The sequence below is a fragment of the Rhinoraja longicauda genome, chromosome 4 (assembly GCF_053455715.1).
Source record: "Rhinoraja longicauda isolate Sanriku21f chromosome 4, sRhiLon1.1, whole genome shotgun sequence".
Taxonomy (NCBI): domain Eukaryota; kingdom Metazoa; phylum Chordata; class Chondrichthyes; order Rajiformes; family Arhynchobatidae; genus Rhinoraja; species Rhinoraja longicauda.
Window position 1 is genome coordinate 67280839 of NC_135956.1, and position 27362 is coordinate 67308200.

The 27362-nt window shown below is 46.6% G+C and overlaps 1 protein-coding gene across 4 annotated transcripts in view; it reads right to left on the reverse strand.

Annotated features, from left to right (window-relative positions):
- Positions 1-27362, reverse strand: part of LOC144592816 (anion exchange protein 2-like) — a 200576-nt gene that overhangs the window by 162219 nt on the left and 10995 nt on the right. For 2 of the 4 annotated variants that reach the window (XM_078397932.1, XM_078397933.1), the window contains exon 2: positions 21625-21774. The gene's annotated coding sequence lies outside the window, so the exon portion shown is untranslated. Of the gene's footprint in view, positions 1-806; positions 907-21624; positions 21775-25564; positions 25587-27362 lie in introns of those variants that run through there. The other 2 variants (XM_078397935.1, XM_078397934.1) reach the window with 2 other exon arrangements.

The following is a 27362-nucleotide window of genomic DNA, read 5'->3' on the forward strand; positions in this document are numbered from 1 at the left end:
GGGGTGGTGGTGGAAGCGAGTAGGATAGTGGCATTTAAGAGGCTTCTAGATTGGCACACAGATGCAGGTAGATAAGATTAGTTTATCTTGGCATCATGCTCAGTACAGATATTGTAGGCCGAAGAGTCTGTTCCTGTGCTTTACAGTTCTATGTTTAATGGCCTGGAGAGAACCAGTGGGAGAAATGTCGGTCAGCACTTCACTGAAGGAAAAGGAGTGGAGATTGTCCCAGCTCCCACCACCAACAGCAGAAGCAGCAGTGTCACCTCAATACAGGAGTTGGGGATGTTTTGGGACGGGGGGTCAATTACTTTAGTTTACAGACACGCCATGGAAACAGGCTCTCCACCCCTCATAGACGCCGAGCACCGATCACTCCAATAACTAGTTCTATGTTATCCCACTTTGGCATCCACTCCCAACACACTAGGGACAATTTAGAAGAGGCCAATTAACCCTACAAACCCGCACGTCTTTGGGATGTGGGAGGAAACCGGAACACCCGGAAGAAATACTCGCGGTCACAAAGACAACGTGCAATCTCCACCCAGACAGCACCCAAGGTCAGGATTGAACCGTGTCTCTGGCACTGTGAGGCAGCAGCTCAACAAGACATGAAGTGCATCAAGAGCAGCAACTGACCATGCAGCGCTCCCTCAGCACCGACCCTCCCACAGAGCTGTCACTCCACCTCCCCATCCGCTTCTGTGCTTGCTATTGGCTATTCAGAGCTTGGATCCAGCGGTCTAGAACAAATGTGAATAATAAAAGAATAACATTGCTAAAACAAAAACAAAGCGGCTTACCCTCAGTACCACGCCTCCTTGGCTTGGATGGAGTGGATGTGGAGAGGATGTTTCCAATAGTGGGAGAGTCTAGAACCAGAGGTCATAGCCTCAGATGTTCCTTTAAGAAAATATAGGAAAATTTCTTTACTCAGAGGGTGGCGAGTCTATGGATTTTTTTGCCATGGAAGGCTGTGGAGGCCGTCAATAATATTTTTAAGACAGAGATAGATAGATTCTTGAGTAGTGCTGGTGTCAAGGGTTGTGGGGAGAAGGTAGGAGAATGGGGTTAGGAGGGAGAGATAGATCACCCATGATTGAATGGTGGAGTAGACCTGATGGGCCGAATCTGCTCCCGTCACTTATGACCTCCCACAATGCGACGCTCCCTCAGTACCGCAACTCCCACAGTGCGACACTCCCTCAGTTTCACCCCTCCAACAGAGTAGCATCCACAATACTCAGTCGGCAGAGATTACACCCTCCAACCAAAAGGCCTGCAGCCTGAACACTACTGTTCTGGTCAAATGCATGGCCAGAGGAGACCAAACGTTGCTAACTCCACTGACCAATGAACTAAGCCCACAGTAAGGTGACTCATTGTTTTCGCACACAGTGTTCCCGAAAGGTAAACTTCTATTTGGACGCAGAACAGAAAAACATTCATCAAGTGGTAATTATAATTATTTCTATTTATATGGAGCCTTTAAGTGGACGAAAAATTCCAGAGCACTTTGAAGGAGTGTCACTGGAACATGCTGAGTCGCTTGAGATACTGGAGCAGATGACCAAAAGCTTAGTCCAGGGGGAGATGTGAATCTGCCCAAAAGGGGCAAAGAGAGATTGAGGATCAATGAGCTTCAGGCCGGGTGTTAAGACAGTTTAGAGTGTTTAATTTGTCATGTGTACTGGCAACAGGACAATGAAATTCTCACTTACTGCTGCTTCACAGACCCATTAATGCAATAACACACAGATAAATATACAATAATGAATATTACAATAAATTCATAATCCGTAATAGTAGGTGACCAGACCATAATTGTGTAAAACCAAAGTCCAAAACCAACGTTCATAGAAGATTGTTGAAGGAGGGGCCGGGACATCTTTTAGACTATACATTAGAGATACAGCGTGAAAACAAGCCCATCGGCCCATCGAGTCCGCTCCAATCAGTGATCACCCCATACAATAGCACTATCCTACACACTAGGGATAATTTTTATTTTTTTTACCAAAGTCAATTAACCTGCAAACCTGTACATCTTTGGAGTGTGGGAGGAAAGCACACTCCAGCGAGCACCTAGATAAAACTCACACGGACATACAAACTCCATACACACAGCACCTATAGTTATATTGAACTCGAATCTTTGGCGCTGCAAGGCAGCCAATCTACCGCTCCGCCTCTCCGCGGCCCTTTGCTTTAGAGTGTGGCAGTTTGAGGGGTGACCTTATTGAGGTGTACAAAATCATGAGGGACATGGATAACACACTCACAGTCTTTTTCCCAGGGTAGAGGATTCTAAAAGTAGAGGGTATAGGCTTAAGGTGAGGGGGGAGAGGTTTAAGAGTGACCTCAGGGGCAACTTATTCACTGAGAGGGCAGTCTGTATCTGGAACAATCTACCAGAGGAAGCCAGAGAAGTGGATACAATTACAACTTTAAAAAAGTCATATGGACAGATAAGTCCAGAGGGATATCGGCCAAATGCAGGCAAATGGGATTAGCCCAATATGTCAACTTCATCAGCATGGATAATGTGGGCTGAAGGGCCTGTTTCCCTGCTGAACAGCTCTGTGTCTCTGTGACATCAAAAACAAACACAATGGTGATGGTGAACAGGAAGCTGAGGGTGCACACTCCTAATGATTTACTGAGGCAGCAGCACATCATCAGACCACACGGATAAAGGGACCGCTGCCCTGTTGAAAGGGGAATACCGAGTGAGTGCTACATTGCCAAAGGGTACTGGACTGATGGGAGGAATGGTCTTCTGAATAAGGCTGTGAATCAATGCCGTCTCCCCTCTTGGGCAGATGAAAAAATTCCTTGGCAGAATTGCATAAAACTAGGAGAACATCTGAGCATCTCAACCAATGTTTGTCCCTCTGCCAAAAGTACTTTTCAACTAAAACAGATTAACCATTCATGAATCCTTGAACTTGCTTCCACTGATCTTTTATCAAAGGGATGGCTGTGAGCAGACATATTAATCCCGCCCATTCTGGGCCCGATTAAAACTCAAGGGTTTAAGGATTAGTGTCATAATCCATCAGATCTCAGAAGCACAATGTTGCTGAAATTGGAAATTCCACTTCAGAGCCAGACCAGTGCAAAATTCTTTCCTGGCTTTTCAAACTGATGTTCAGGGACGTTGGAAGGAGATTTCCATTCATCTGGAGCCAGGAACATAGAGTCTGGTCACCCAAGTCTAGGGCATGCCTCACTCCATAAGCATACCCCCATACTTCGGTGCTGCAGTGCTGGCTCGAAGGGCCGAATGGCCTACTCCTGTCTATTGTCTTCCCAAACAGGCATAGGAAGTATAGTGTTCATGCTATACATGCAAGGAGTTTTGATTCCATATGCCAATGAAAATAAAATTGCTGCTGTATAAAATTACGTACAAATCATATCCCTTAACTTAAGTGTAATAAATATTGATTTCTCTAATTTCAAGTAACCCAACATTCGCTCCCTCCCTTCCTCCCTCCCCCACCCTCGTCTTCCTACTACTTCCACTTTTTGCCTCTTTGTATCCCTTCTTTATCACCTCTTCACCAGGCAACAATGGGCCACTATGGGATTCACCCTTCCTTGGTCATCTGTTGCCAGTCCTGCTTTCTTCTGCCATTTTCTTATCTCCAGTTCCCCCCCCCCCCCACCCCCCCCGTCCAGTCTGAAGAAGGGTCACGTGTATGTCCATGTTTCACTTCTAATGTTTCCAGTCTGATATGTTATTGGTCTTAAACACCCAGCTCTCTCTCTCTCTCTCTCTCTCTCTCTCTCTCTCTCTCTCTCTCTCTCTCTCTCTCCACAATCCCAGCATTTTCTGTGCTGTTTTTGTGCTGTGCCAGTGGTTGTAACTGAGCTGTTCCCAGCATTTTCTGTGCTGTTTTTGTGCTGTGCCAGTGGTTGTAACTGAGCTGTTGTCCAGAGGCACAGATTCTTTCCTCAGTGATACAAGTCCCAACCCCACCACAGAACCTGGGGGGGGGGGGGGGGGTTCAAAGTCCTCAGCAAAGGGAAGCTGCGGTCTTTACCTGGCCTATGTACAATTCCATCTGTAGGGAAGGAGCAATATGGAGAATTGTCCCTTCATACACACAGGAGTGTTATTGTGTTTACGGGCCCGTAAAACTATAGCTAGGCGGAATGTTATTGTTCTGTTGCCAGTAAATCTGAATTAAAGAGAATGAGGGAGGACCTCATTGAAGCATACAGAATAGTGAAAGGCTTGGATAGAGTGGATGTGGAGAAGATGTTTCCACTATTGGGAGAGTCTAAGACTAGAGGTCATAGCCTCAGAATTAAAGGACGTTCTTTTAGGAAGATGAGGGGAAATCTCTTTAGTCAGAGGGTGGTGAATCTGTGGAATTATTTGCCACAGAAGGTTGTGGAGGCCAAGTTAGTGGATATTTTTTATGGCAGAGATAGATAGATTTTGGATTAGTACGGGTGTCAGAGGTTATGGGGAGAAGGTAGGAGAATGGGGCTCGAAGGGAGAGATAGATCAGCCATGATTGAATGGCGTAGTAGACGATGGGCTGAATGGCCTAATTCTACTCCTATTCCTTATGACCTTAAACATTCATGATTTTTGAGAATGGGGATCACAGAAAAGCTGCAACTGGAAACATGGAAGTGAATTGGGGAACAAGACTTAAGGTGGAAATCGGCCTATATCTAACAGAGAGGTGGAGGAGCCTGAGAGGGCTGACTGGTGCTTCCTGTTGCTAATGTTCAGAAAGCTGTGGAGAGACTTCTGTTGTGAGTGCCAAGAGACGTCAAAAGCAGTCAGTCTGTGCAGCCGACCCTGGAGGTCCACAGTCAGATACTGGCGCCCCCAACCTCCAGGCTAATCTCAGTACAGATAGCCTGCTGAAAATCAGGACGTTGCCTGCAGAGAGGTGAACATGCTCTGCTCCGAACTCAGTGCTAGAACAGTCCGCACACACTGAGAGAGGGAGCATTCTCATCCCGATCACTCCCTCTTCTCCCCTCCCTTTTTTTTTTTAAATCAAAAAATACTTTATTCAAGAAATAAATATATACAAACCATGTTCCTTCCAAAACTCCATCCGACATTCTCCCCTCCCCCATCAGGCAAGAGGAACAGAAGTGTGAAAACGCATAGCTTCACATTTTCCTCCCAGCTGTTATCAGGCAACAGAACCATCCTTTCACCAACTAGACTGTGGTCCTGAGCTACCATCTACCTCATTAAACATAGTCGGAGGGTGTCCAATCAGACTTTACTGGACGTTATCTTGTACTAAATGTTATTCCCTTTATCCTGTATCTGTGTACTGTGGACGACTTGATTGTAATCATGTATAGTATTTCCGCTGACCGGATAGAATGCAACAAATAAAGCTTTTCACTGTACCTTCGTACACGTGACAATAAACTAAACTTAGAACAGTATGGCACCAAGGCAGACCCTTCGGCCCACAATGACCATTCTGAACACAATACCAAATTAAACTACTCCCTTCTGCCTGCAACTCATCCAATGTTCAGATTGTCTACCCTATCTCTGCCTCTCATAATTTTATATACTTCTATCAGGACTCCCCTCAGCTTCTGACCCTCCAGAGAAAATAATCCAAGTTTGTCCAACCTCCCCTTCTCACTAATACCCTCCAATTGTAGCATCCTGGTGAACCTCTTCCTTACCTTCTCCAAAGCTTCCATATCCTTCCTGTAATGGGACAACCAGAAATGCATGCAATATTCCAAATGCAGCCACTCCAAAATCTTATAACGATGCAGTAGAACGTTTTGACTCAATAACCGATGAAGGCAAACATACCATATGTTTACTTTACCACTCTATCTGGTTTGGTGTTGTTACTTTTACTCTGCTGTTCTGATGGGCCTAATTTAATTGAATTGATTGAAAGATGCAGCATGGAAACAGACCCTTCGGCCAATTGAGTCCATGCTGACTGTCGATCACTCGTTTACATTAGTTCTATGTTATCCCACTTTTGCATCCACTCCAAACACACAGGGCAATTTACAGAGACCAATTAACCTACAAACTCGAATCTCTATGGGATGTGGGCAGAAATCGGAGCACCTGGAGAACATGCAAATTTCACACAGACAGTCACCGAGGCTAGGAATGAACCCAGGTCTCTGGTGCTGAGACAGCAACACTACCAGCTGCATTAAATGGGGGAGACCTGACAGTAGATCCTATACAGTAGATCCCCTGAGGTCAAATCATACTATAGATGAGTACAAATAAGCCATACACAAGAACAATGGGTACTGCGAGGAGAAAAATGCCAGAATACAGAATATAGTGTTACAGCACTACAGTCACAGGGAAAGTTCTCCCTGTGACCTGCTGGGTTTTCTCTGGGTGCTCCGGTTTCCTCCCACACTCCAAAGACGTGCAGGTTTGAAGGTTAATTGGCTTGGTAAAATTGCTAAATCATCACTAGTGTGTGGGATAGTGTTAGTGTGCGGGGATCGCTGGTCGGTGGGCCGAAGAGCCTGTTTCTGCATTGTATCTCTAAGCTAGACTAAACTAAGGACAGGGGAGAATGAGATGCCCAGGGAAGGTCAATTCATCAAAGAGCAAGAAACGAAATGGAGATAAAAGCACATTAAAGACAGAGATTAGGGAAATATGCCGCATGGATTAGCGCGCGGCCTCCAGTTGAGTGAAAGATCTCCACGCTCTATCTGCCTTTATTTTCTCGGATGATGTTTTGCAGTTATGGCGATCTGCGGTTGCCATAACAACCAGGTGTTATGTTCATCCATTTCAGAGACAACCAAATCCATGAGAGTGAGAGACCAGGGAGTGTGTGGAGCCCAGACCAGGCTGCTGCCAGGCTGCCAGTGACCCTGTCCAGTTTATCCAATAGTTATTTTCCCCGTGCCGAGCAGGGATCCCTTAATGGCACAGAGCACTTGGCGCTATCTGAACTCACAACCCCTGGGTTCCATGTTCAGTTCCAGAGACACTACAGTCCAGACGGAATACTATTATACGGAATGGAGGGACAGGGATGTCTCTCCCAGACACAATCCCAGCTCAAAGCAACAGCGGCAGAGCGCCGGGTTCGATCCTGACCTCGCGTGCTGTTTGTGTGCACGTTCTCCCTGTGACAGTGTGGGTTTCCTCCGGGTACTCCGGTTTCCTCCCACACTCCAAAGATGTGTGTGTTTGTAGGTTAATTGGCCCTCTATAAATTGTCCCTAGTGTGTTGGGTGCGGATCCAAAGTGAGATAACATAGAACTAGTGTGTGCAGGTGATTGATGGCATGGACACCCTGGGCTAAAGGGCCTGTTTCTATACTGTACCATTAACCAAAAAAACTAAAAGTTAAAAAAATTATAATTTCAGTTAACTTCCTATATGCTAATGTGTTTTGCAAAAAGCAACTCCGTTTATTTTTACTGGATTTATTTATCATCTCACAGGAATTTTTACCTCATTCCATTCCTCAGATGGAATGAGATGAGGGAGGCAGGTGGAAGAGGTGAGTAAATGGAAAAGAAAACTCTGTGGACAAACGAGTATGTGTGTGTGTCCGCCAGGGTGGGAATTTCCTGAAACTGGAAAACTCACACCATTGTTCCTCTGATTGGCATTTGGCCTCTCTGTAGCAACAAAAAAGGCCAAGGATCCAAGGATAGGCGGGTTGGTGTGAGGGTGGGAAGGAGAGCTAAAAAGCTCGAGATGTCTCTTGCCAACTCACCTTTGGGTTGGTAAGCTACAGGCAGAATGTGAGGTGTTTTTCTAGTTTGCGAAGGTGGTTCACATTGTGATATCAGGACCTTCGAGGAGCCGTCATGGGGCGCTCAACGATGGTTACACATTTAGAAGTCCTGATTTCTGCTGGTCGGCGAGACCACTCCTGCCCGCCGTACGATCAAGCAGCCTTGTCAGCCTTCAACCAATCAGTCATTCAATGACCACGGGCGGCACAATGGCGCAGCAGTAGAACAACAACAAACTTTGTGATCTCAACCTTGACAGCTCTGATAGATCCTCACATAGTCTGTCTTTCAGGGGAGGCAGTTTCAGGCTCCTCCACTCCTGTGGTATGCCCTGTGGTATGTCCTCTGTAGCTAAACATCTTGCCCCTAGATCTTCAAACAGCCCAGCCCTTAAAATAGATGAAAGTGCTGGTAAAGGCTTCAGCTCTCAAGCACCACAAACACATCCGAAACTCTCAGCCAGGGATTATGAATGTGAAATTCTAAACCCCCTCAGATCTTCCCATTGTAAATCACAGAACCCATAATCCTCCGTCGTAAAACACGACCATCCCTACCACAGTAAACTAGCGCTCAATCTGCTAGTTAATGCATGCATGTGTGCTTTCCCTCATCCAACAATGAACCATTGTACATTTTCTTGATCATCGCCCGCTTTCATCTGTTCTTTTTGCACCTTACATGTTCTTTGTACCCTTCCGTAACCCGTTTCTCGCTCTCCTGACTCTCAGTCTGAAGAGGGTCTCTAACTGAAACATCACCCATTCCTTCTCTCCAGAGGCTGCCGGTCCTGCTAAGTTACTCCAACATTTTTATGTCTAGCTTCTGTGCAGAGAAAGTATTTGAGAGGCTCCAGCCTCCTTTTCTCCAAATCTATTGTCAAGTCCAAATCCAAAGACAAAGCATTAACAGTTTCCACTCCCAAAACATTCAACTCCACAAAAACATCCGCACCTGTCCCTCAAATCCCCACAGCACCCTACGCAACATGACTCCACATATTTCCCTCAATACCACACAACATCACTCCTTAGCAGTCCCTCAATACCCCACAACATCACTCCTTAGCAGTCCCTCAATACCCCACAACATCACTCCTTCGTGGTCCTTCAATTCCCCACACATCACTCCGCACCTCTCCCTAAATACTCCACAACATCACTCTGCATCGGTCACTCAGCTCCACCCAAAGTTACCCGTCCCCCCGCTCCCACAACTCCATTCAAGTCATTCTGCACCAGTCATTCATTGTCCCAAAACTTCACTCTGCACAAATCCCTCAACTTCACAACATCCCTCCATACCCGGGGCAAATTCACGTGGTCAGAAGGACAATGTGCAATTGCCACACAGCCAACACCCGAGGTTGGGGTTGAACCAGGCAGAGCTGTGGTAGCAGCTCTACTGCCTGTTCATCAGTCTGTCACTGTCATGTGATGACTGACTGGAATTGAAACTGATTACACTCCCTTTTGTTGGTTTAGTAAATCCTGCCTACCTCCAGTTCACCTCTCACATCTTCTGTTAATTCCCACTTGTGTATCCATCACACAGGAGAACATTGAAGTACGTACAGGTAATCAAGGGGTTATTGATCCTTTCCCAACAGCATCTGACAAGTGACTAATTTCAGCAACAAGCTAGTTGTAACATGTATTTAGCTGCCGAGGCATATGAATACTGAAAATAAACTCCACATCAATTCATGAATGTCAGGTCACAATCACAAGATTTATTTCGAGTCATAGAGCTGTACAGCATGGAAACAGGCCTGTTGACCCACCTTATCCATGGCAACCAAGTTGGCATATTGGGTTAGTCCCATTTGCCTGTATTTGGTCCACAGCTCTGTGAAGGCTTCCTATCCATATTTCTAGGAAGTAAGTGTCCAACAAATCACCAAACACATCGTGAAACTCTGACATGTCCTCCACCCCCAGTCCCCAGACCTACAACCCCAGTTTTAAAAGTAGGTTTGGAAATTGGGACCATCCCTTAGCTGATGAAAGGACCGTTCAGTAGTCTGATAATAGTGTGGAAGAAGCAGTTCCTGAATCTTGTGGTACGTACTTTCAAGCTTTTGTATCTTCTGTCCAAAGGGAGTGGGGAGAAGATGGAATGACGGGATGCGAGTGGACCTTGATTATGTTGGCTGCTTTCTTTAGGCAGCGTGAAGCCTAGATTGAGTTGATTGTGGGGAGTCCGGTCCGTGTGATGGACTGGGCTACATCCACAACTCTCTGCAATTATTTTACAATCTTGGGCAGAGTTGTTACCAAACCAACCTGAGCCGCTTTCCGACGGGAAGATGCTCCCAATATTTTGAAAGCGGTGGTGATAGAGAGAATGGATGCACTGGTTAACATCTTCTAAATAGATTCTAGAATGGCTCCCATAACTTGAAAAGTAACAAAAGAAGCCTGCTATTTAACAGAGAGGAGGGAGAGAGAAATCAGCCAACTACAGTAGCTGACAGTAGCAGCCCGGAAAATGCCGAAATCTATTATTAAGGAAGTGGTAACAGGGCACTTACAAAATAATAATAGGATTGGACAGAGTCAACATGGATGTACGAAAGCAAAATCATATGGGGTTGTGTAACAAGCGGACCAGATATGGTGCAACGAGGGATGTGGTAAACTGGAAATTCAGAAGGTTTAAGTAAGGTGCCACATGAGGTTACTAAACAAAATTAAAGCACACAGAGTGAAGCTAAACCTTAGCGTGGTTGAAGGGATACCAACAAACAGGAAACGGAGTGAGAAATAAATGGGTTATTTTTGGGTTGCCAATGTCGTAGTATATGGCAGGGGGTTGGTCACAGCTGCTCATAATGCATCTACTTCCTCAGAGGGATAAGCAAATTCAGTATGTCTCCCACAACTCTTACCAACTTCTACAAATGTATCATAGAGTCTGATTGGGATGCATCACAGCTTGGTTTGGCAACAGCTCTGCCATGAACCACAAGAAATTGCAGAGTTGTGGATGTCACATAATCCATCATAATAATGGGTCAGTCATTCACACAGCGATAGACTCAAGAGCACCAAAACAGGTTCTTTGGGCCCAAATCTTCCATGCTGATTCAACAACAGAAATCACTAGCTGGGAAGTCAGTGGAGAATCAGTCGGTGAGCACATCAGGCTGAATAGCAACGGCGGTTTGAAAGTGAAGGGAGTGGAAGGTATGGTCTTTAGTGCAGGGAACGGGGTCAGCCATGATGCCACTGAATATCACGACAGGCTCATTGAGACAGAGAGCCTGCTCCTGCTCCTATTTCTGCTTGATCTGAAGTTTACATTTTGTTTTCCGATCCCCGTACAGCCTCACTGCCTACTTCCATAATCTCTACGCGACTGAACACTCGATCCTCTCAGCCATCGACCCAGCACTGGCCTCCCCCACAATCCTCTCCGCAGATTATAATCACTCAATTTAACGACTGTTGCTGAGGTGCTGCGCTCAGGAGTTACCTTCCTAAACCTGGCCACCTCTCCTTCCTTCCTCCCTCCTTAAATCGTACCTCTTCAGCCAAGCTCTTAATCACCTTCCCGGGGTTACCTGGTGCAGCTCAGAGTGGAGGTCTGTTGGGTAACGTTCTATGGGACATCGTGGGCTGAAGCGTTTCTCCGATCAACAGTTTGTGTGCGTGGACGTTGCTGCTGTTGTTATTCTGCAGATACGTAACAACCTGCTCAAACAGCAACCCACATTCCTGGCTGCTCGGGTTTCACACCGTAGACTAAGGGCGAATAATCACTTTTCACAATGCTCTCTCCAGCACAAGGTGTTTGCTCAGACCTCTGTGCATTTTAGTGCCTGGACATGCTGACAGTGTGGATGGGATAAATCGACAATGATCTCTTTGAAGGAGGCACAAGAAACGACAAAAAAACAAAATGCTGGAAGAACTGAGCGGGTCAATTAGCAGGTATCACAAAATGCTGGAGTAACTCAGTGGGTCAGGCAGCATCTCAGGAGAGAAGGAATGGGTGACGTTTCGGGTCGAGACCCTTCTTCAGACTGAAGACAGGGTCAATTAGCAGGGTCTGAGGAAGTATCCCGGCCTGAAATATCATCTGTTCGTTCCCATCACAAACAATGCCTGATCCGTTTAGTTCCTCTGGCAGTTTGTTTTGATGGAGGCACTTCGAAACTCCCTCTAAAAATCTACCTCACACTTGAATATATTTGGTGATTCAGTCTCCACAGGTCTAGGGAAGAGAGTTCCAAAAATTCAAGACATTGAGAGAAGAAATTCCTCTCCACAGCCTTAAGCCGATGTTTAGTTTAGTTTAGTTTATTACTGCCACGTGTACCGAGGTACAGTGAAAAGCTTTTTTCTATCCAGTCAGCCGAAAGACTGTACATGATTCCAATCGAGCCATCCAGTGTACAGATACAGGATAAAGGGAATAACGTTCAATGCAAGATAAAGTCCAGTAAAGTCTGAATAAAGATAGTCCGAGGGTCTCCAATGAGGTAGCTCCGGACCGCTCTCTAGTTGGTGATAGTTGCCTGATGGGAAGAAACTGTCCCTGAATCTGGCGGTGTGCGTTTTCACATTTCTGTACCTCTTGCTTGAAGGGAGAGGAGAGAAAAGGGAGTGACCGGGGTGAGACTTGTCCTTCATTATGCTGGTGGCCTTTGACTGTGTCGCCAGATTCTAGATCCCACCCAGGCAGAGGAATCCCCATCTCAGCATTCACCATGTCAATTCCTCTCATCAGTTACTCCAGCACGTGTGCCTTTTTTGTAAACCAGCATCTGCAGTTCCTTTTATTCACAAAATGCTGGAGTAACTCAGCAGGTAAGGCAGCATCTCGGGAGAGAAGGAATGGGTGACGTTTCGGGTCGAGACCCTTCTTCAGACTGATGTCAGGGGGGCGGGACAAAGGAAGGATATAGGTGGAGACAGGAAGATAGAGGGAGATCTGGGAAGGGGGAGGGGAAGGGAGGGACAGAGGGACTATCTAAAGTTGGAGAAGTCGACGTTCATACCACTGGGCTGCAAACTGCCCAGGCGAAATATGAGGTGCTGTTCCTCCAATTTCCGGTGGGCCTCACTATGGCACTGGAGGAGGCCCATGACAGAAAGGTCAGACTGGGAATGGGAGGGGGAGTTGAAGTGCTCGGCCACCGGGAGATCAGTTTTGTTAATGCGGACCGAGCGCAGGTGTTCAGCGAAGCGATCGCCAAGCCTGCGCTTGGTTTCACCGATGTAAATGAGTTGACATCTAGAGCAGCGGATGCAATAGATGAGGTTGGAGGAGGTGCAGGTGAACCTTTGTCTCACCTGGAAAGACTGTTTGGGTCCTTGGATGGAGTTGAGGGGGGAGGTAAAGGGACAGGTGTTGTATCTCGTGCGGTTGCAGGGGAAAGTGCCCGGGGTTGGGGTGGTTTGGGTAGGAAGGGACGAGTGGACCAGGGAGTTACGGAGGGAACGATCTCTGCGGAACGCAGAGAGGAGAGGGGATGGGAAGATATGGCCAGTGGTGGGGTCCCGTTGTAGGTGACGGAAATGTTGGTGGATGATATGTTCGATCCGCTGGTTGGTGGGGTGGAAGGTGAGAACGAGGGGGATTCTGTCCTTGTTGCGAGTGGGGGAAGGTGGAGCAAGAGTGGAGCTGTGGGATGTAGAAGAGACCCTAGTGAGAGCCTCATCTATCAGAACGAGGACATCTCGGAAGCCCTAGTGTGAAACACCTCATCCCGGGCGCAGATGCGGCGTAGATGGAGGAATTGGGAGTAGGGGATAGACTTTTTGCAGGGGACCGGGTGGGAAGAAGTGTAGTCCAGATAGCTGTGCAAGTCAGTGGGTTTATAGTAAATGTCCGTCACTAGTCTGTCTCCTGTGATGGAGATGGTGAGGTCCAGAAACGGGAGGGAGATGTCGGAGATAGTCCAGGTATATTTAAGGGCAGGATGGAAATTGGAGGTGAAGTGTATGAAGTCAGTGAGTTCTGCATGGGTGCAAGAGGTAGCACCAATGCAGTCATCGATGTAGCAGAGGTAGAGTTCGGGGATGGGGCCAGTGTACGTCTGGAACAGGGATTGTTCGATGTACCCGACAAAGAGGCAGGCGTAGCTAGGGCCCATGCGAGTGCCCATAGCTACGCCTCTGGTTTGGAGGAAGTGGGAGGAGTCAAAGGAGAAGTTGTTGAGGGTAAGAACCAGCTCTGCTAGGCGGAGGAGAATGTTGGTCGATGGGGATTGGCTGGTTCTACGGTCGAGGAAGAAACGGAGGGCTTCGAGACCATCCTTGTGGGGGATGGAAGTGTAGAGTGACTGGACATCCATGGTGAAGATGAGGGAGTGGGGGCCTGGGAACCGGAAGTTATCGAGGAGATGGAGAGCGTGTGAGGTGTCTTGGACGTAGGTGGGGAGGGATTTAACCAGGGGGGATAGGATGGAGTCGAGGTAGGTAGAGATAAGTTCGGTGGGGCATGAGCAGGCAGAGACAATGGGTCTGCCGGGACAGTTCTGTTTGTGGATTTTGGGTAGGAGGTAGAATCGGGCAGTTCCTTGTTTGTACAACAATTCTATTTCTACTTGATTCTCCGTGATCTATGTGAGTGTTCTTATTCTGACGACAGGCGTCATGCTGTTCATGCCACAGTAGCTGCCCTGTGCAAATGTGCATGCATCCTTCATATAATGCAAATATTTACCAGCCACAACATTGACAGCACCAGCTTTGCTTTTCCCACCTGTCAACTCTACAAACCTGTACATAATTTTTGTTAAACTTTGTTCATTCACATAAAGAGCCTTTTCATTCAAGAGAAAGGATCCAGGATTTTTTCTAGGTTCCTGTTACTCCTACCAGAATGTTTCCTGGATTGGAGTATGTCAGCTAAAAGAGGTTGGACAAGGTTAAATTGTTTTCTCTGGAGTGTCAGGGGTGAGGGGAGACTTGCTAGAAGCATATAAAATGTTGAGAGGCATATGACAGTCAGACCATTATTCCCAGGATGGAAATGTCAGGCTAGAGGACATAGCTTTAATGTGAGGAAGGCAAAGTTTAAATCAGATGTGTGGTGAATTTCCTTACGCAGGAGTGATGAGTGCCTGGAGCACGCTGCCAGGGATAGTGTTGGAAGGAGATAAGATAATGGTGCTTAAGAAGCTTTTAGACAGGCGCACGTTTCTGCAGGAAATGGAGGGATATGGATCACGTGCAGGCAGATGAGATTAGTTTACCCTGGCATGTTCGGCACAGACACTTTGGGCCAAAGGGCCTGTTCCTATGCAGTATGATAATATGTTCTGTGCAGCCCTGCAAAGCTGGCTGTACCACAGCAAACATTTTAGACACTTCCAATGTCTAAGTAATCTTCTCAAAATACAACAGCCAGATCTATACATTCATCTATCCAGGTTTGGTGTAAATTCTCTACTACACAATTCCATCTCGCTGGGAATGAAGGCAAGCCAAAGGCAGGCAATGGGACTAGCTTAAATGGGGAATTTTGGTCGGCGTGGATGAAGAGCCTGTTTCCATGCTATATTGACTAAGTGTATGAATTGTTTTTTTGGTTTCATGATCTGTTAACTAATGTTGCAACCTTCCTCAAGTTAAGTATCTGTACTCGAGATCCTCAGGTGCCTCGATTTGCATGTTATCACACCTGTTGTTGGCCTCATTTTTTCTCCTAGAATATGACGCCTCACAGCCATCAGTAAGATATGCATTACATTTGCATTCTGTAAGCTGAATGTCTGAAGTATGCATTTTGTTGCAACCTTCTGTATCGAGCATGCAATGGCATTGATCACAAAGTGTACAATTGTATTTCCTTTTACCATATTTAAAATAAACATGAATATGAACAACTTGTCCATGGCACTTCTCTTTCTGGAATACTCCCTCCCACGATGTAATTCGGTAAATTACCCTTAACTTGCATGCTGCCCATTCTCCTCTCTCAAACTATGGTGGCACTGTTGGAACTGTGACAGAAGCCAATGGAAATTCAGGCCTCATCACAGTGTAACCAATGTGCAGGTTCACATGACCAAGAGCCAACATTTTCTTTATTCCAGATTGACCCCTTACAGCCTGTGGAGCAGAATCCTGCCAGAATTGAACCTGCACGGTAGCGCAGCGGTAGAGTTGCTGCTTTACAGCGAATGCAGCGCCGGAGACTCAGGTTCGATCCTGACTACGGGTGCTGCACTGTAAGGAGTTTGTACGTTCTCCCCGTGACCTGCGTGGGTTTTCTCCGAGATCTTCGGTTTCCTCCCACACTCCAAAGACGTACAGGTATGTAGGTTAATTGGCTGGGTAAATGTAAAAATTGTCCCTAGTGGGTGTAGGATAGTGTTAATGTGCGGGGATCGCTGGGCGGCACGGACTTGGAGGGCCGAAAAGGCCTGTTTCCGGCTGTATATATATGATATGATGATATGATATGATATGATAAGTACTGCCTTGAGAAGGCAGCCAATATCATCAAAGACCCACACCACCCTGGCCACGTACTCTTCTTGCTGCAACCATCGAGAAGAAGGTACAGAAGCCCGAGAACCGTGACCTCCAGGTTCAAGAACAGCTTCTTCCCAGCAAACATCAGGCTCTTGAACATTGCACAACTCTAACACCAATCCAACCTCAGTCAAACTTTCTTTTGTTTACTGTGGTGTATTTACCATTTGAGTTTTTGTGTTTTGGCAGCTGAGCCTTGCCGTAGTTCCGGGTATAAAGCATTGTGGGATACCTGTATTAGCTCTCTGGTGGTGTTGAAGTAAAGCGGCCATATGTTGTATGCTAACCCGTCTCACTCGTCGATTCTTATCATAATACACCACAGTTAAAGTTGGCGACGAGGATAAAACAAGCAGAAAATGCCTATCATAGGTTCCATAGGGGAGTTCGCCCCGAAGACGGAGTCTTGGTCGACGTATGTGGAACGTTTAGAGCAGTTTTTTGAGGCTAACGACATTGCAGAGGAGAAGCAAGTGGCTACTCTGTTAAGTGTGATGGGAGCATCTACATATGGTCTGTTAAGGAACCTGGTGCAGCCGCTGAAGCCAAAAGATAAGTTCTACGGCGACGTGAACATTTTAAAGACTCATTTTGAACCCAAGCCGTTGCTTATTGCGGAGAGATTCCGCTTTAACCGATGCAACCAGCGGGCGGACGAGTCTGTGACCAGTTACGTTGCGGAGCTGAAACAGTGTGCAGTTAACTGTGAGTTTGGAGCGACGTTGAACGAGACGCTTCGTGACCGTTTTGTCAGTGGGATTTGTAACGAGGCAAGCCAGCGTTGATTGTTGTCGGAGTCCAACCTGACTTTTGCACGGGCATTTGAAGTCGCCCTCAGCATGAAGACTGCGGAGAGAGACACGCAGCAGCTGTGGGGACACGAGGCGCGTCCGAACCAAGTGCATAAAGTGGATGCGCACACGGCTAAGCAAACGGGGAGGAACTGCCACAGATGTAACGGCAAAAATCACAGCCCACAGGTGTGTCGCTTTAAAGACGCAAAGTGTTACAACTGTGGTAAAACCGGGCATATTAAAAGAGCATGCAGAGGAAAAGTGGCGGCGGCACCGACACAGAGCAGATATAAACGACAGACTGATAAAAACACAAAGTATGTGGAGGCAGAAGAAATAGTGTTGCCCATGTTTTCATTAGTAAATGGCAAAAACTGTAAACAAGCATACAGGGCATGTTTTGTGGTTAATGGCAAAGAAGTCAAACTAGAAATTGACACCGGAGCTGCCGTGAGCATCATCTCAGAGGAGCTGTTTCAGACCACCTTTTTAAAGCAACCACTTGGGCTTGCTGAAGTCACACTGAAGACATACACAGGGGAGGTTATTCCTGTGTTGGGACAGTTTGAAGCCACTGTCAGCTATGAGAGTCAGAGTGAGCAGCTACCAATGATTGTGGTAAAGGGAGCAGGACCAGCTTTGTGTGGAAGGAACTGGTTAAAAAAAGCTCACCTTAAACTGGAAAGAAATTAAACATGCCAGTGACAAGTCTCATCAGGAAGACATAAAGCATATTAAGGAAATGCCTCACCTGACATCAATACAGGATGTACTGGAGTTACACTCTGAAGTGTTTAAAGATGAACTTGGCACTCTGCGTGATGTCAAAGCAACAATTCTGGTGGAACCAGGGGCCCGCCCAAAGTTTTGCAAAAGCCGCCCACTGCCATTTGCCATGAAAGCACGGGTGGAGGCTGAATTGGACCGACTGGAAAAGGCCAACATAATTACTCCAGTCAAACATAGTGAATGGGCAGCACCCGTTCTTCCTGTTGAAAAAAAGGACCATACCATTCGTCTGTGTGGAGATTACAAACTCACTGTAAACCAAGCTGCCACCACAGAGACTTATCCCTTGCTACGGATAGAGGAGCTGATGGCAACCCTCAGTGGAGGAACAGTGTTTTCAAAGATCGACCTCGCCTCAGCGTACCAGCAGGTACTTCTGGAGGATGAATAAAAAAAACTGTTGACCATTAACACACACCGAGGCTTATTTGTCTATAACAGACTGGCTTCTGGTGTGAGCGCAGCACCCTCCATCTTCCAAAGAATCATGGAGAACCTCATGAAAGATCTGGATGTAGTGGTGTATCTGGATGATCTCCTCATCACAGGAAAAACTGAACAAGAGCATCTGCAAAACCTGCATAAAGTGCTACAGAGACTGCAGGAGAGCGGACTGAGAGTCAGGGAGTCAAAGTGTGAGTTTGGAAAGAAACAAATCGAATACTTGGGTCATGTGTTAAACAGCCAGGGCATCCAGCCGTCACCGGAGAAAGTCAGAGCAATAAAGGATGCACCGGCCCCCACCTGTGTGAAAGAGCTGAGAGCTTTCTTGGGACTAGTGAATTATTATGGACGGTTCATGCCCAACCAAAGCACCGTGCTTGCTTCCCTGTACAGGTTGCTGAAAGACCAGGTGTCGTGGGAGTGGAAAAGTCGAGAGCAGAAAGCTTTTGACAAGTGCAAATCGCTGCTCAAAAGTGACAAGATCCTGGTGCACTATGACCAAAAGCTTCCTCTCACTCTGGCCTGTGACTCCTCAGCGTATGGCATTGGAGCTGTCATACAACACAAAATGCCTACAGGGGAGGAGCGCCCCATCGCCTTCTCATCACGCACATTATCCCCTGCTGAGAAGAAATATTCTCAGATTGAGAAAGAGGGACTGGCGCTCATTTTTGGTGTAAAGAAGTTTCACCAGTACCTGTGGGGGAGGAAATTCAAACTTGTGACTGATCACAAACCCCTGCTAACACTGTTTGGAGAACACAAAAGCCTGCCCACCATGGCTGCAGCTCGAATCCAAAGATGGGCAATGATTCTCTCTGCCTATGATTATCACATTGAGTACTGTGCTTCAGAGAAACATGGCAATGCAGATGGCCTCTCAAGAGTTCCGCTGCCTGACACAAACGACGCAGGGATCACAGCCGTCACTGACAGCGTATACACACTGTTAACTGAACATCTTGAGCAGGCTCCACTGAACGCAGACCAAGTGGCACATGCAACACGCACAGACAACGTGTTGTCAAAGGTGCTGAAATTTGTCATGGACGGCTGGCCTGCTGAAGTGGATGAGACTCTGAAAGCTTTCCACACGCGTAGATGTGAACTTTCAGTAGAGCGAGGATGTGTCCTGTGGGGCACCAGAGTGGTGATTCCTGAAAAATTGAGAAAAACTGTGTTAAAGGAGCTGCATTCTGGCCATCCAGGAATTGTGAAAATGAAAGCACTAACACGCAAGTACGTATGGTGGCCTAAAGTTGATGCAGAGGTGGAGCAAGTTTGCAGAGCATGCGAGTCATGTCAATTGGAGCAGAGGATGCCTCGTCAGGTGCCTTTGCATCCATGGGAATTTCCTGGCCAGAGCTGGAAAAGACTACACATAGACCTTGCTGGTCCATTTTTGGGACACACTTTCATGTTGGTAGTGGATGCTTACTCCAAGTGGTTGGAGGTGTTTAAAATGTCTAGCATCACATCACAAGCCACTATCACACGACTGAGAAGACTTCGCAGCTTATGGATTGCCGGAGCACATTGTCACAGATAATGGAACGCAGTTCACGTCAGAGGAGTTTAAAAACTTCATGCAGCAGAATGGAATCCTTCATTCTACAAGTGCTCCTGGTCACCCTGCCTCGAATGGCCTGGCAGAACGGTACATTCAGTCATTCAAGGGTGGAATGAAAAAGCTGACACACACCGCAATGGATGTGGAGGACAGGGTCTCCCTCTTTTTGATGCAGTATCGCACCACACCAAACTGCACTACTGGTCAGTCACCCGCTGACCTGTTTCTGAACAGACACGTGCGCACCCGTCTGGATTTCATCCGTCCGGACACAGCAGCCGCTGTTCGTAAAAAACAGTACAAGCAGAAGTTTCACCATGACCTCCGTGCAGCAGACAGGTGTTTCTCAGTGGCTGACCCAGTGCATTTATACAATACGGCTGGGGAGGACGCAAATGGATTCCTGGAGTCATAGTGGATCAAACAGGACCGGTGTCTTACAAAGTACAAGGAGGAGACACCGACATCACCTACAGGAGACATGGAGATCAGCTGAGATTCAGGGTCATGGGAGATGGACTGGATCAGGACACTGAAAACTCAACCACTGACACTTCTGCACCGAGCCAACCCGCACAGCCGGAGGACATGTCATCATGCAGCGAGCCAGGGACTGTGGACAGTACAGCTGCAGCGCCGCTGAGTCCACGCCGATCATCAAGGGGTCAGGAAGCCTCCAGACCGCTATGTCCCTTAAGCTTCATTAAAAAAAAAAAGGAAATGTTCGGCATGAAGGACTGTTTAGTTGTTTAAGTTGTTTTCATTAATATGAACACACAGATGGACTGAGACATGTTAAAACTACAAGAGGGTCTCTAGTGATAACAAGTAACTTTGCATAGTAGTAACTTTGAGAATGGTTATTGTCAGTAATAAGGCACTTGCTAATTTCAGTTATTTATGATTACCTTCATTTTAAAAAGGGGGTAATGTGGTGTATTTACCATTTGAGTTTTTGTGTTTTGGCAGCTGAGCCTTGCCGTAGTTCCGGGTATAAAGCATTGTGGGATACCTGTATTAGCTCTCTGGTGGTGTTGAAGTAAAGCGGCCATATGTTGTATGCTAACCCGTCTCACTCGTCGATTCTTATCATAATACACCACATTTACATTCTTCAGTTTTTACTTTTATAAATTCCCCTCCCTTACACCCTTCCTCCACCCTAGTCATTTACCCAGTTCCACAGTTCATGACATTGTATCCCTCTTCAGATCACACCTTCCCTAGCCAACAACGGACCTACTAGGGCTCCACCCTGCCTCAGGTCATTTATTGCCGGCCCTGAATGGTCCTGGTCTTTTCTCGCCTCCAGTTCTTCTCCCCCCACCTTTCAGTCTGAAGAAGGGTCCCAATGCAAAATATCACATACTTTTTCTCCAGAGATGCTACCCGACCCGCTGAGTTATCCGATCCGAAACATCACCTATTTTTTGTTCCCAGAGATGCTGCCTGAACCGCTGAGTTACTCCAGCACTTTGAGTTCTTCTTTGGTATAAACCAGCAATCTGCAGTTCCTTGTTTTTACATTCTGCCCATACATTATGGTCTGGTTACTGAGTATTATTGATTCTGAATTTATTTATTATTGCTGCCTATATATTTATCATTGACGATTAAAGACTCTTGACTCTGGAGTCTCTCCGACTGGCTCAGGATATATCAGGCATAAAGTACTTCCAGCGTTATTCCAACACAGTGCACCAAACCCAACAAAGGCAAAGACCAAACACAGAGAGTACAGCACCCTTCAACAATTCAAATGGATTCAAAAGCACAGCTCACCTCTAATTCATGAATTAGCTTAGAGTCCCACGCTGACACAAACCGTACTTCTGATTCCGTGCAAAGTGACGCAAACATACATCCCACGTGTCAACAGAGAAATGGTGGGCTTGATGAATTAGTGACTCCGTGATTTAATGCGAGTCTGCCCTGAAACACAGCATTAAAAGTCAGAATTAATGAAAATACTTCAGCGACAAGCACTAACTTCGACATCATGTGCCACAATGCAGTCATTAGATTGATACCAAAGCTTAAAGGATCATACATAAAGCCGTACAGCACGGAAACAGGCTCTTCAACCCACACTGCCCATGCTAACTAAGTTGGCAGGTTGCATTAGTTCTCTATACATGCAGTCAGCCTATAATGCTCAAAACCCTTCATATCCATTCGGATTATTCTCTGAGTACAATTGTTGCCCGTGAGGTCCATATTAAATCCTTGCCCGCTCACCTTAAGGATATGCCCTCTAGTTTTTGAATCATCTACTCTGGAACTTTATCCACATCCCTCATGATCTTGTACACATAAATAATGTCACCTCTCAGCCTACTACACTCCAAGAATAAAGTCCCAGCCTATCTGACTTCATGTTCATAAGTGATAGGAGCAGAAATAGGCCATTCGGCCCATCAAGTCTAATCCGCCATTCAATCATGGCTGATCTATCTTTCCATTTTTAACCTCATTTTCCTACCTTCCCCATAACCCCTGACACCCATACTGATCAATAATCTATTTATCTCTGCCTTAAAAATATCCATTGACAGCCTTCTAGTGGCAATGAATTCCACAGATTCACCACCCTCTGACCAAAGAAATTCCTCCTCATCTCCTTCCTAAAGTAACATCCTTTAATTCTGAGGCTAAGACCTCTGGTCCTAAACTCTCCCACTAGTGAAAACATCCACTCCACATCCAGGCCTTTCACTATTCGGCAAGTTTCAATGAGGTCCCCGCCTCATCCTTCTAAATTCCAGCGAGTAGAGGCCCAGTGCCGTCAAACGCTCATCATAGGTTAACCCGCTCATTCCTGGGATCATTCTCGTAAATCTCCTCTGGACCCTCTCCAGTGCAAGGATATCCTTCCTCGGATATGAAGCCCAAAATTGCCCACAATACTCCAAATGTGGTCTGACAAGCACCCTATAGAGCATAATACATACCTGTTCTTGTATTCTAGTCCTCTCAAAATAAATGCTAGCATTGCGTTTGCTTTTCTTACTACCGATTCGACTTGCAAATTAACTTTTTGGGAATGCTGCACCAGCACTCCCAAGTCCCTTTGCATTTCTGATTTCTGGATTCTCTTCCCATTTAGAAAATAGTCTACACCTTTATGCCTACCACTAAAATGCACGACTCCACACTTTGCTACACTATATTCCAACTGTCACTTCCCTGTCCACTCTCCCAACCTGTCCAAGTCCTTCTGCAGAGTCCCTGAATTCTCTATACTGCCTGCCCCTCCACCTATCTTCGTATCATCTGCAAACTTGGCCACAAAGCCTTCAATCCTCTAATTCAAATCAATAATATAAAACGTGAAGAGTAGCAGCCCCAGCACCAACCCCTGCGGAACTCCACTAGTCACTGTCAGCCAACCAGAAAAAGTACCCTTTATTGCCACTCTTTGTCTTCGCAAAACCATGCTAACTTCATCATGAACTTCTAAGTATTCCGTAACCTCATCCTTTATAATGGACTCTAAAATCTTACCAACCACTGTGCCTATAGTTTCCACTCTTTTGCTTTGCTCTCTTCTCATACAGTGGGGTAAGATTTGCAATTTTCCAATCGTCTGGAACCACTCCTGACTAGTGATTCTTGAAAGATCACTACTAATGCTGCCACAATCTCTAAAGCTAACTCTTCCAGAACCCTGGGATGCAGTCCATCCGGTGCAGGTGACCTTTCAGTTTCTGAAGCACCTTCAACTTAGTAATAGCCACTCCACTAACTTCCACCCTCTGACTCTTTCACTATAACTCCAGCCCATTAGCCCAGTTGGCAGGTGGGGAAGGCAAGGAATAGAGAGTGGAGGAGTATTACTTGAAATGTGAGAATTCAATGTTGTTACTGTTGGGTCGTAAGGTACCCAAGCCGAATATAAGGCTCTGTTCCTCCAGAATCTGATCTGTGATGACTGAGTACTTCCAAGCATGAGGAAAGAGCCTCAGCAAGGATCAGTAGCTCACATTTATGTTTTAATTTGGTCCATTCAGTTCTCAAAGCAATCTTACCAATCAAATCAATTTCTCTGCAACCTATTCTCTCTAGGGGCGGCACAATGATGCAACGGGCTCACAGTGCCATTGACCTGGGTTTTGATCCTGACCTACACACAAAATGCTGGAGTAACTCAGCGAGTCAGGCAGCATCTCTGGAGAGAAGGAATGGGTGACGTTTCCGGTTGAGACCCTACTTCAGACTGAAGTCAGTGGCGGGACAAAGATAGAATGTAGTCGGAAACAGTAACACTAGTGGGAGAACTGGGAAGGGGGAGGGGATAGAGAGGGAAAGCAAGGGCTAGCTGAAGTTAGAGAAGTCAATGTTCATACCGCTGAGATGTAAACTACCCAAGCGAAATATGAGGTGCTGTTCCTCCAATTTGCGCTGGACCTCACTCTGACAATGGAGGAGGCCCAGGACAGAAAGGTCAGATTGGGAATGGGAGGGGGAATTGAAGTGCTGAACCACCGGGAGATCAAGTGGATTAAGATGGACTAAGCAGAGGTGTTCAGCGAAATGATTGCCGAGCCTGCGCTTGCTCTCGCCAATGTAGAGAAGATGACACCTGGAACAGCGGATCCTGTAGATGAGGTTGGAGGAGGTGCAAGTGAACCTCTGCCTCACCTGGAAAGACTGTTTGGGTCCTTGGATGGAGTCGAGGGGGGAGGTAAAGGGACACGTGTTACAACTCCTGTGGTTGCAGGGGAAAGTACCTGGGGAGGGGGTGGTTTGGGTGGGAAGGGACGAGTTGAGCAGGGAGTCTCAGAGGGAACGGTCTCTGTGGAAAGCAGAAAGCGGTGGAGATGGGAAGATGTGGCCAATAGTGGGATCCTGTTGGAGGTGGCGAAAATGTTGGAGGATTATATGCTGTATGCGACAGCTGATGGGGTGAAAGGTGAGGACAAGGGGGACTCTGTCCTTGTTACGAATGGGGGGAGGGGGAGCAAGAGCGGAGCTGCGGGATATCAAGGAGACCTTAGTGAGAGCCTTATCTATAATGGAAGAGGGGAACCCCCGTTTCCTAAAGAATGAGTACATCTCCGATGCCCTGGTATGGAACACCTCACCCTGGGTGCAGATGCGGCGTAGACGGAGGAATTAGAAGTAGAGGATAGGTCTTTACAGGAAACAGGGTGGGAAGAAGTGTAGTTAAGATCGCTGTGGGAGTCGGTAGGTTTGTAGTAGATGTCGGTCAATAGTCTGTTTCCTGTGATGGAGACGGTGAAATCTAGAAACGGTAGGGAGATGTCGGATCCTGACCTCGGCTGCTGTCTGTGTGGAGTTTGCATGTTCTCTATGTGACCGCGTGGGTTTCCTCTGGGTGCTCTGGTTTCCGCCCACATCCCAAAGTCGCGTAGGTTTGTTTGTTAATTAGCCCTCTGTAAATTGCTCCGAGTGGGTAGGGGGTGGAAGTGAAAGTGGGATAACATAGAATTTGTGTGAACGGGTGATCGATGGGGTCAGCGTTGGTTTGGTGGGCTGAAGGAACCGTTTCCATGCTTATCTCTAAACTAAACATGACCATAATTTTCTCCTGCCTCCTACCTGCACTTGGAGTAAGTCACAGTACCAAATTATCCACCAACTAACGTTACGTCAACCACAATTTTAAAATAGACAAATGCTGGAAATACTTAGGTCAGTCTCTTTCATCATTTGTTATAATTAAAATGTTCACCAATTTTCTCTCGAGATGCTGCCTGACCTGCTGAGTAGTTCCAACATATTCTGTTTTGATTCAGACGTCCAACATCTGCAGCATTGTTTGCTTTGACACTCCGCCTCTTCTTCTGTGCTTACAAGATAGGAGACCACCATTTGGTCCATCAAGTCGGCACAGGCTCTTGAAGCAATCCTATCGATTTCATTCATTTCTTTGCCTGTGCTCATAATTCTGAGCTCTCGTGGAGCTTCCTCCTGCTCTCCCCATCCTTCCCAAGTTCACTGAATTGATCATTTATTTACAGCGAAGGTCAGAGTGCAGCAGCACCTCCGAGAGGGGGTGGGGGTGGTCCGTGGAGAATCAGGCTGGGGCAATGAGAACGAGTGCTAGTGTAATTTCCCAAAACAAGTTGGGATATTCTAAAATGTATACAGGATGGGAGATTGACAAACAGCTTTGTGTAAATAACTTCTGAAATCCTGGCTGGATTAGAGCCCTATAAACATTGCCTTCTGCCTGACCTGCTGCCCGATGTGAGAAGCAGAGTGGTCCTGATTTCTCACAGCACAGTCCGCAGGGACCCAGCACAGACAGGCCACAGCAGCAGCAGGAAGGAGACAGGGCACAGCAGAGCACTTGGTCCAGCTGTGATGTGCTCTGCCTGCGCTCACTACTGTTCCTTAGTGTGACGCACTATTTAATGCTAATTCCCCGTTACCACAGCAACACTCTGATTCAAACAGAGTTCGGAGGACTGGAATGACATATAATCCCCAGGGACACCTGTAACAACTAGATTTTACAGCAGTTTTCTTCAAGCTATCCAACATTTCCAGCATTCTCTGTGATTATTTCAGATTTCTAGCATTTATTTTTGTTTTTCAGAGTTGGAACAGGACTTCGGCCCCAAAATGGCTTCAGATCTCTCTCTTGCCTCACAGAGATCTAGAGCAGAAGTACTTTTAACATATTAAAAGTTCTATCTGACAAAATGTTGTTAATCTCAAACTATAATTTCAAGCTGGAAAGGGTGCAGAGAAGATCTATGAGGATGTTGCCAGGATTCCAGGATCGGAGCTATAGGGAGAGGTTGAGCATGCTAGGACTCCATTCCTTTTGGCCGGTGTGAGCAAGTTGGGCCGAAGGGCGTTTCCACACTGTAAAACTCTATGACTCTATCTAGAACTAGAAGCCTCTGCTCCCCTCTCCCATCGGGAAGAAGATACAAAAGCTTGAAAGTACGTAGCACCAGTTTCAGGAACTGCTCCTTCCCCGTTGTTATCAGACTACTGAACGTTCTTCCCATAAGCGAGGATGTTGTCCCGATCTCCCAACCTACCTCACTGCTATCGCTGATCCTATCTGTGTAACTATAACACTGTAATGCTAAATTCTGCACTCTGGTATTTTTCTCTGTGCATTACCTGTTGTACTTGTGTATGGCTTAATTACCTGTTGTACTTGTGTATGGCTTAATTGTACTCATGTAGGTATAAGAGTTAAAGGGAGATAATATCTTTATTGTTAACTGTTCCTCAGTTCTGAATCCCTGTCCCAAAACCATTTCTGGAGACTTTTGTCAGGAGATCTACTTTGGGGGAAGACCACCACCCCCACTCCACTCGTATGCCATTAGGGTCGGGCAGCGAACGCTGACCCTGCCGGGAATCTGCACATCTTTCTTTATTCGACTCTGAGATGAGGGCAACATGAGCAACTAAAGTGGCCAACAGGGCACATACAGAAATTAAACAATGGTTGATTAGTTCATAAGTTCTAGGAGTAGATGTTGGCCATTCGGCTCTTTAAGTCTACTCCGCTATTCAATCATGGCTGATCG